Source organism: Marmota monax, unplaced genomic scaffold, assembly GCF_021218885.2.
Source record: "Marmota monax isolate L192 unplaced genomic scaffold, Marmota_monax_Labrador192_F-V1.1 WCK01_AAM20220418_F8-fsc00203, whole genome shotgun sequence".
Lineage (NCBI taxonomy): Eukaryota > Metazoa > Chordata > Mammalia > Rodentia > Sciuridae > Marmota > Marmota monax.
In genome coordinates this window covers 1,215,249-1,222,291 of record NW_026694787.1, presented here as the reverse complement: position 1 = coordinate 1,222,291, position 7,043 = coordinate 1,215,249, and the positions used below count along the sequence as shown (strand labels likewise).

Here is a 7,043-nt window from a genome sequence, read left to right as displayed (position 1 = left end):
CCTCACACATGCTAGGCAAGCACTCTACCACTGAGCCCCAGTCCCAGCCCTACATATCTCTTTAAAAAAATAATTATTAATTTAGTCATTCAGTGTGAGTACACTGTGTACCACACAGAGAGAATTGGCAAAAGCAGAACCTGGCACCTTGCCTTCAAGAACTCTCATTACAGGTAGCAGAAGGGAGGACAGACATGCAAGAAAAGAGATCAAGACAAGCAAGTGTGGTGAGAACTTTGGCAGAGGGAAGAAGCTCAGGATGCCCAACTTAGTTCTAGGTACTCTCCCTCCTTCCTTGCCTCCTCTAAGTATAATTTTTCAAAATAGTTTCTGATTGTATGTATTTCAGTAGTGTCCATTGTGATATTTCCTTTTTTTCAATATGTATTTTTTTAGTTGTAGGTGGACACAATACCTTTATTTTATTTTTATGTGGTGCTGAGGATTGAACCCAACACCTCACACATGCCAGGCAAGTGCTCTACCACTGAGCCCCAGCCCCAGCCCCAGCCCTGATTTTTTTTTAAAAAAAATTTTAGTTGTAGATAGACACAATATCCTTATTTTTATTTATTTTTATGTGGTGCTGAGAATTGAACCCAGGGCCTCATGTGTGCGAGGCATGCACTCTACCACTGAGCTACAACCACAGTCCCTAATATTTCCTTTTTTATCATGAATTTTAATAATTTGAGTTTACTCTCTCTCTGTTAGTGTGGCTAAGAGTTTATCAATTTTATTTATTTTTTCAAAGAAGCAATTTTTTTGTTTTGTTGCTTTTTTGGATTGTTTCTTTTGTTTCTGTTTCACCTCTGACTTTAATTATTTCCTGTCTTTTACTACTTTTGGTATTGATTCATCCTTCTTTTTCTAGGGCCTTGAGATGTAAGTTAGGTTATTTACTTATTGACTTTCTATTCTTTTAATGAGTGAACTCAATGCAATGAACTATTCTCTTAGCACTGCCTTCATTTGATATGTTGTATCATTATTCTCCTTCACCTTTAAGTATTTTTTTAAAATTTCATCCCCGATTTCTTCTTCAATCCTTTTGTCATTTAAAAGCATATTATTTAGTCTCCTGGTGTTAGAGTAGCTTCTATATTTTATTTTATTGTTGATTTCTAATTTCATTCCATTATGATCTGATAGCAAATACAAAAAATAGAGATAATACCTTGCATTCTAAGAGTTGCTTGGTAGCCTAAGATATGGTCTATTTTAGAGAAGGATCCATGTGCTGCTGAGAAGAAAGTGTATTCAGTCATTGATGAATGAAATATTATATGTATTTCAATTCAGTCTAAATTACTAATGGTATTTTTTAGTTTTATAGTTTATTTAGTTTTTGTTTGGAGGATCTCTGCAGTGGTGAGAGAGGTGTGTTAAAGTCATACAGTATTATTGTGGTCTATTTGATTCTTGAAGTTGAGAAGGGTTTGTTTTATGTATGTAGATGCTCCATAGTTTGGGGCATAAATATTTACAATTATTATGTCTTGTTGATGTATAATTACCTTAAGCAGTATGAAATGACATTCTGGTCCCTTCTGATGAACTTTAGCTTGAAGTTCACTTTATCTGATATGAGGATAGAAACCCCTGCTTGTTTGCAAGATCCTATGAATGATATGGTTTTTTCTCATCCTTTTACCTTTAGTCTGTGGCTATCTTTGCCTATGAGGTAAGTCTCTTGGAGACAGCATATTGTTGGGTCCTGTTTTATAATCCACTCTACCAGTCTATGTCTTTTTTTTAAAAAAAAATTTTTTGTTGATGGACCTTTATTTTATTTATTTGCATGTGGTGCTGAGAATCGAACCCAGTGCCTCATGCATGCTAGGCAAGTGTGTTACCACTGATCCACAACACCAGTCCCCAGTCTATGTCTTTTGATGGATTAGTTTAGGGCATTTACATTCAATGTTATTATTGAAATATGATTTTCATTGCCTGTCATTTTGACTTATTTCTTGTTTTTAATTTGAATTAGTTTCTCCATTGATTGACTATTCTTCTAGTGTAGTTCCACACTTTGCTGGCTTTAAAATAATAACAGGGCTGGGATTGTGGCTCAGTGGTAGAGTGCTTGTCTAGCACACGTGAGGCCCTGGGTTCGATCTTCAGCAACACATAAAAATGAAGTAAAGATATTGTGTTCACTTACAACTAAAAAAAAAAAATAAATAAAATAAAAATAGCCAATGCAAACAATATGCAGCATTAAGCCAAATAGTTCCTGCTATGACGTCTACAATGTTGTCACGATAAACAGAAATGATGTGATTAGTTATTGCCTACAAGAAAAAAAACAATAAGTTTGCAATTGTTTGGTGGACAGGAGAGAACAGAAGTGATGTAGGATGTGATGATTATGAGGGAGGAGGAGAGAGGTTAGAAGTAAAATTAAAAGGAAGAGTGAAAGAAAGAGATTGGCTGTTAGCAGAAGAAAAGAAAGATTCCAGGGAAACAGATAAGTGAGTAGGGAGAGGAAAAGAAAGAAACATGTCCATTTTAAAAATAAGTTGCAGTGGCAGAGCAGCAAGGGCCACATTCAAAGCATAAAGTGAACCACTGTTATAGTTTCACACTGTGAAACAGTCAGGAAAGTGACCTGCTCTATTCTGCCACCTTTGAAACCTCCCTCCTCTAAGCATTCTTGACTGGGTCTTTTAGGAGAAGCTTCAGATGCACACCTTGGTCTACTTTCTCTGTCTTCCCTTGGTCTCTGTTTGATCCTTTCACTTTTCTATGTCTGGTGGTACAGGAGAAAGAACAAGTCAGCCACTACTGATAAACATTAATTATAATCAGTGTTGATATTTAACATAGGCAAGATGGCTCCTGGCTATAGCAAAGAAGGATGATGGCAGCCCTTTTTTTTTTCCTCTTCTAGGGTTGAAAAGATTTTTTAAAAAATATGTTTATTGGTGCATTATAATTATACATATTAGTTAGACTTGTTGTTGCATATTTGTACTTAAACACACCATAATTTAATCAACTTTACTTTCCAGAACCTTCCCTTTTCCTTCCTTCCTCTGGTCTCCTTCCTCTACTTTAATGTTCTCCTGTCTATTTTTGTAAGATTCCCCCAACCACCCCTTTCCCTCAGCTTGATGGCAGTCCTTTCTCAGCCCTTTTCAGGTCCTGCTGGCACAGAGCAGGGAATGGTTATGGCAAATAGGAAGGGAAAATGAGTGAGAAGTGCATTAGCAGGAATATGATTTTATTCCCTTCCAACCTGCAGCCTTATTGAATCTCAGTCTCAGGAAACTCCACTCTTAGTGCCTGGCTTCACTTTTCCAAAGCCTGGCTCATGGTCAACTTTCGGTTAATCAACATCTGAGCAGCAATTATTTTTAGATTGTTCACTATATGTTCTGCTACTCAGTGTTATGTGATCATGTAATGAAATCCATGCCCTAGTGCATTAACTAACCTTTTGAAAAAAAGCTTTCAATAGTATCTCTCTGGGCCTCCTCCTTCACAAAGAGCTGGCAAAATGCTCCTGAACTTGAGTGCTAAATGTTGAACCATTAAGAATGCTGGTGAAAGCTATGAAGTCATCAAGTATTGACCTGAGAGAACATTTAGCACCATCTGATTCTCCATCCTGACATCAACATGAAACGGACCTTACATGCCAATGAATCACTTTCCCTATTTAAGTTCACAGGGTTTGTCTAAAATAGCTCCCCTGGTACAAAATAGAAATTCAGCCTAGGGATTATAATGGTGAGTGGTAGATTTAAGTTCTATGCTTTGATCATATGGAAAAGAAGGTTTACTAAAATTAGATTATTTTTGGTGGGGGAGGGATGATGGTGGGAGGTGTCTTTTTAGTCACAGAAGCCCATAGAAAATTATAGATTCAATCCATTTATGTTTCCTTAATATTCTGTGTTTTCCAACTGTAGTGCAAAGAGCTATTTAGGATGTAATTTCTAGCCATATATGTCAATTTAGTTGGTGTTGCATTGATGTCAGCCCCCCACCCTTCAGTCCTTCCCATTTCAGTATACCCCAGTCTGACCTCTAACTACAGCACCTGTGGGTTTTTTTTTTCCAAGAGAGCTCTGATTTTGTAGGCCAGAAGTGTCACAAGCTTTTGTCACAAGCTGCCATCCAAGTGGCAGTTTCAACAATAAACACCCTAAGATGATGCAATGCATATAGCATAACATTTTTAGAAACTCTGCTCTGAGAATTTTATGATTATTAAATGTAAGGTTATTAGTGTTCTTTTTTAATTGGTCTGTCATTTTCTATAGCTTTGCATTTTCCTTGCGTTTTATGACTATTTCCTCCAGGGTCCAAGCTGTGGTGGTGGGGGGGAAGCCAGATCATACCCAATTAGATCTTCCTACAAAGTCAGAGTGTATGAAGGAGACTTGGAGGCTAAGGGGACCATCCCTGAAAGAGTTGTTTCAAGGAAGTACCATAAGTGGAGGAAGAAAAAAACACCAAGAGTGAAATAGGATTGCTAAGTGTTGGAGTAGTAGGTGGTTGGGTCACAAACTAGATGTGCTAAGCCAAAATAAAATCAAAGAGGCAAAGGAATGAACTGAGGGTGGAATGAGATAGAAGGCCTGTTCAGGATGAATCACTTAAATGCCAGAAGTTCCTTGATGTTCTTTGCTGGGCTGGGCTGGGCTGGGGATAGACCAGCATAGAGGACCCTTATAACAGACTAAATGAGATTATGGTGCACACACATTAATGTGCTTGCATGTACATATGCGCATGCACATACATACAATTGAAGGCATTGGATATTAAGAGAACTTTGTGGGGATAGGAAAGATAGGAGAATGAAACAGACATTATTACTTTATGTATATATGTGACTTCATGACTGATGATTCTACAACATGTACACTGAGAAAAATGAGAAATTATATCCCATGTATGTATAACATATCAAATTACATAAGTGCATTCTACTGTCATGTATAACTAAATTAAAACAAATAAAAAATTAAGAAGGTAAGAAAAGACAACTTTGAAGAAGACATCATAGGGAAAAATAGAATGATGGTAGACTCCATTATACTTATTTTCTGTTTTTTTTTTTTCTGGTTTAGTGTTATTTTATTTGATATTATTTGTCTTTTCAGGGCTTAGTGCCTCTGATGTTCTTAAACTGGCCCTGGAACACACCTTCAAAATGCTCAGCAGGCAGCAATCATTTACCCATCAGAGTGTCCTTTGTCTTGAATCCAATCTGGAGTGTACATTCTAGACTGTGAGCTGATTTTTATTTCTGTTACTAAGGTTCCCAAGTGAATACCAACTCATTTTACTAAGATACTATCCCCGACAAGCCTTCCCCAGGCCTCTTTCCTTGAAGGAGCTGGCCTATCTCCTAGTGCCTCCAGCTACTGGCTGGTATTGGAATCCTGTTAGATTCCACTGAAATCAAGATGGTGTCACTCTTATCAAATCTTGCCCTGAGCCTTCTGCTCTTGGACTCCTTCCCAGTAGATTATCAGATAACCTTGACTGTTGGAGCCAGCTGGACAGGCCTTGGAACATTTCAATATAGATTGCTATTCATATTTCTTGGGACTAGTCCATAGAACACTCATAATATTTGCTGCAAGATACCAGCATGCTTTACTGCTGAGCCTGCATGGTTACTTGGGGGGAAAAAGCTTTAAAAAGTATGAATTACAAATGTAAGCTCCACCAACAGATTTCTATCTTTTCCCTCCTTATTGGTGTTTCCCAAGTCCTTTGAAGAGTGCCTGGCACAGTAGGCATTCAATCAAACTTTGTTGAATAGAAGAATGATATGATGTTGACAAGGAGGAAAAGAAATATGGCATGTCACATAGGGAGCTTTTCAATTAGCTCAGATATGTATGCATTATAAATGGAATGGACACTAGACATAACTGTTTAATGAAGAGTCTCAACTCAGTGGGGATAGAAACATGAAAGTGTTTTATTTAGCTTTAATCCCTGCTTCCAACTGTGCTCTGTCGTATTGCCCTTCCTGTTTTCTTAATAACATTTTGGGCAGATTCCATAACTTTCTGGTTACTTTTGATTATTAAAAGTCCAGTTTAAAAATCACAATCTCAATTTTGATCTCAATCTCATTTCCTCTTCTGGCCAAACCCAAGGTTGAGCTGGGTTGAAGTGGCTTGGTGTAGCTTTAAAGTTTATCTTACTCCTCTTTCAGGGTATACCTTTCCAAGCACATTGGCTATGGGGAGGTGAGAAAAGAAAAAGGATAAAGGCCTCTGAACTTAGTGGGCTGTTGTTGTCACTCTTTCCCTTGGCTGTTGTGGCTACTTTGGTGTACACTGCCAGGCCTCTGTGCCCTCTGGAGGCAACCTTCCAAATGTTGGCTTTCTTGTGGACCACATGGTGAGTTTCTTTAGGGCAGTGGTTCTCAGAGAACCTTTCTTTGGTCTGCAAGATCAAAATTATCTTCATGTTAATACTAAGATGTCATTTGCCTTTTTCACTGTGTTGGCATTTGCAGTGGTGTTGTGAAAGCAGTGATGGGTAAAACTGCTGGTGCCTTAGCACAAATCAAGGTCATGGCACCAAACTGTATTGGTAGTCATGATATTCTTGATTGCTGTGTGCTTCTGGCAACAAACCAAACCAAAACAGACTCCAATTCCAAATAAGAATGTCCTTGATGAAATAGTAAAAAGTTACTAATTGTGTTAAATCTTGACATTTGAATACATTTTTTTTTACTACTTTGTGAGAGAAAATCAGAAGAATGAACAAAGCACTTCTGCTTCATACTGAATTGTAATTGTTGTCTCAAGAAGAAAGATGACATCTGATCAAGTTGCAGCTGAACTGGCCACTTATTTTGTTTTCTAAATATTTTTTCTTTTAGTTGTAGACAGACACGATACCTTTATTTTATTTTTTATTTTTATATGGTGCCAAGGGATCGAACCTAGCATGTCACACATGCTAGGCAAGTGCTCTACCACTGAACCACAACCCTGGCCCCACTGGTCACTTTTTAAAAATATTTTTTTAGTTGTTGATAGATCTTTATTTTATTA

The 7,043-nt window shown here is 37.5% G+C and overlaps 1 non-coding gene across 1 annotated transcript; it reads right to left on the bottom strand.

The window, feature by feature from the left end:
- Nucleotides 1-578: 578 nt before the first annotated feature.
- On the bottom strand, nucleotides 579-651 carry Trnaa-cgc (transfer RNA alanine (anticodon CGC)). Its single transcript has one exon. It is a non-coding gene; the product is annotated as a tRNA-Ala (tRNA).
- Between the last annotated feature and the right edge of the window lie 6,392 nt (nucleotides 652-7,043).